At 45.2% G+C, this 3,176-nt stretch overlaps 1 pseudogene; it reads left to right on the top strand.

Moving 5' to 3' along the window:
- The first annotated feature begins 1,899 nt into the window (after positions 1 to 1,899).
- On the top strand, positions 1,900 to 2,847 carry LOC138427824 (developmental pluripotency-associated protein 2 pseudogene; annotated as a pseudogene).
- Positions 2,848 to 3,176: the final 329 nt, after the last annotated feature.

Below are 3,176 nucleotides of genomic sequence, written 5' to 3'. Positions count from 1 at the left end.
AAAATCTATAGTAGAGGTTGGATTCTCAAAAATACAATATTAAAGGGAAAAAAGTCACAAAAATTATAGAATATATATATATGAAGTTTACTTTAAAAAATATGGTCTTTTTTTTCAAAGTAATATTAGGTTATAAAAATGAAAATTAAAGGAGTAATAGAGGACTTAGAAACAATAAATTTAGAAAAAAAAAAACTAAAGAATGATAATAGTAAAAATATATCTAGGACTTTCTCTGGTGTTGTTGTGGACAGTGTGGGGTCAATTCATTTTCAGATAGTTCCTTGATCCGGCTTATACTTCTCAAGATCTATAGGCCCCTTCCTATATAGTCATTCTAACTACAGGGTTTTAACATATTGCACCTGTCACTTGCAAGGCGGTTCCTTCTGTTTTAGCGTCTTCTGTTTGCTGGTCTCTTCAGCATCGAATTTCTGCCCTGACATAAGGGTGCGGTGGTGGCCACTCTTTTAGGCTCACTTTTTCAGTCTTGCTGTGGGGAGGGAGGAACACTGCAAACAAATAACACTGCCGTGTGCTCCCAGTATCTCAGCCATACTGGGTTTGCCCCCACTTACGGCATGTGTGCTTTCCCTGTCTACACTGCTTAGGCTCTAGGTTGCTCTGCCGGGAACTGTCTGAGGCTGGCCCTGGATTGTATGCACTTCCCAGGTCTAAGCCGCTCAGGTTCAGGTACTCGGGCACTCCACAAAGGCGCAGACTTAGTTGGGCCTGCGTTTGTGCACTTCCCAGGTCTGAGCAGGTCAGGTGACCAGCTGTTTGGCAAGTGTGGTCACTGTGACTTATCGCTTCTCCTATCCCTTCCTCTCGGTTTTCTGGGTGTACACTGGCACACTTTCTCAGGCAGATGTCGACCTTCCAGAATCCCAAGAAGTCTTCGTTAGCAATGAAGCCTGCTTGCAGTTTGGTAGATGATGCCTCTCTGGGGCCGTGACTGCCCCCTTCTGGCTCTGGCTGCTCTCGCCAGCCTGTCTCTGGCAGGGGATGGGCCTGTCTACAGCCAGCTAGCTCTAGTCAGTCCTTTGTTCTGTAAGCGGACCTGGCAGCATCTTGGGTTTTTCACGGGGTAGCTATCCCACAGTCTGGTTTGCTATTTCAAGTTAGTTCCCTCAGATTGCCCTCAGGGCATTCAGGCCCTTACTCTAAGCAATGTAGCCCTCAATTCTGTGCCCAGCCCCTGCTCACTAGTGGCAGATGCAGGCGTCTGAGCTGTTTCTCCACTGGGAGTTACCATTGGGCACATAATCTGTGGGTTTTAATTATTTACTTATTTTTCCTCCCATTTATGTTGCCATCTGAGGTTCACCACAAACTCAGCAGTGAGAGTGTTTCCTGGTGTTTGGAAACTTCTCTCTTTTTTAAGACTCCCTTCCTGGGATGAATCTCCATCCCTACCTCTTTTGTCTCTCTTTTTATCTTTTATATTTTTCCTATCTCCTTTTGAAGACAATGGCTGCTTTTCTGGGTGCCTGATGTCCTCTGCAGGCATTCAGAAGTTGTTTTGTGGAATTTACTCAGCATTCAAATGTTCTTTTGATGAATTTGTGGGGGAGAAATTGGTCTCCCTGTCCTATTCCTTTGCCATCTTAGGACCGCCCCCTGCTGATGGAATTAAGTAACACAAGATGAGATCATCCTGCATAATCTGGGTTGGCCCTAAACTCAATGGAATCAAAATTGCTGGGAGAAATATCAATAACCTCTGATATGCAGATGACCCCACCCTTATGGCAGAAAGTGAAGATGAAATAAAAAGCCTCTTGATGAAAGTGGAGAGTGAAAAAGTTGGCTTAAAACTCAACATTCACCTCTGGTTCAGAGGATTAAACTGCAGAGATTGAACATTGTGGCTCTGCCTTTCTCTGAGCATTACTTGAAATGGCATACTCAAATTATGAGAAGAATTTCTTTGAAGGGCCATTAGATGAAGAAAATGTGATTCTTACACTGTATCCAGTTAATGAGGAAATTATTGAAGACCATCAAGTGGAACCAGGTGTTTCCTCAACTTCAGAAGGCAAAGAGGAGGCACTGAACACAAATGATCAAGTTCCTGTTCCTCAAACAAATGAGCTTGAGGAAGATTGTCCAAGCTCTAGCTTTAGAAGATCAGTGTGTCCCTTGCCGGCCACACTGCCTCCGATTAACAATGTGAGTCGAGACACTTTGCGGTACTGGTGCCAACAGCTTAAGCTGAGTACCGACGGCCAGAAAATAGAAGTTTATCGGCGACTCCAGGAACATGCTTATCCTGAAAAAGATCAGTATATTCCTAAATCATCACGGGAGGCCCGAATGCACTCATGTTCAAGGAAACACAGCATGGTGACCAAGAGGGGAAGTGTCCAGAAAAGGAAGATGAGTGAGAGTGAGGAGAGGACTAAAACAGTTGAGGTGGTAACTTCAGCTCAGGTAGCCATGCTGGCAGCATGGTCAAGAATTGCTGCAAGGGCTGTTCAGCCAAAGGCTGTGAATTCACGTGCCCTTCGTACCTCTGAATCCTTTCTGCCACAAGCCTCAGGTGTCCGGTGTTGTGTGGTCCATGGTAGACCGCTCTTGGCAAACACAGAAGGTTGGGTTCGCCTGCAGTTCCAAGCAGGTCAGACCTGGGTGCCTGACACCCCCAGGAGGATGACCTCCCTCTTCATGTTACCTGCCTGCACTTTTGCACCCCCAGACATGGAAGATAACCTGTTATGCCCTGAATGTGCTAAGAGGAATAAGAAGATTATGAAAAGATTAATCACAATGGGGAGGAGGAAGAAACTTGGTTTGGATACATCAACATCATTGCTTTCAAATGGGCCACGTCTTAAAACAGACTAAGTGATTACCAGAGGGGAAGGAATGGGAGGTGGGGAAATGGGTGAAGGGGGTAATTTTATGGTAATCACGGTAACTAGATTTTTGTAGTATCAAATATTGAATTACTGTGTTGTCTGTCTGTAGTGGATATGTGCACGTGTCTGCTCAATTGCTCAGTCGTTCAGTTGTGCTCGATTCTTTGGGAACTCATGGACTTCAGTCTGCCAGGCTTTGCTATCCATGGAATTTTCCAGGCAAAAATATTGGTGGAGGACTTGCCATTTCCTTCTCCGGGGGAAACTTCCTGACCCAGGGATCAAACCTGCATCTCCTGCATTGGCAGGAGGATT

Source organism: Ovis canadensis, chromosome 22 (assembly GCF_042477335.2).
Source record: "Ovis canadensis isolate MfBH-ARS-UI-01 breed Bighorn chromosome 22, ARS-UI_OviCan_v2, whole genome shotgun sequence".
Taxonomy (NCBI): domain Eukaryota; kingdom Metazoa; phylum Chordata; class Mammalia; order Artiodactyla; family Bovidae; genus Ovis; species Ovis canadensis.
The sequence above is the reverse complement of the archived record's forward strand: the minus strand, read 5'-3'. Positions and strand labels throughout refer to the sequence as shown.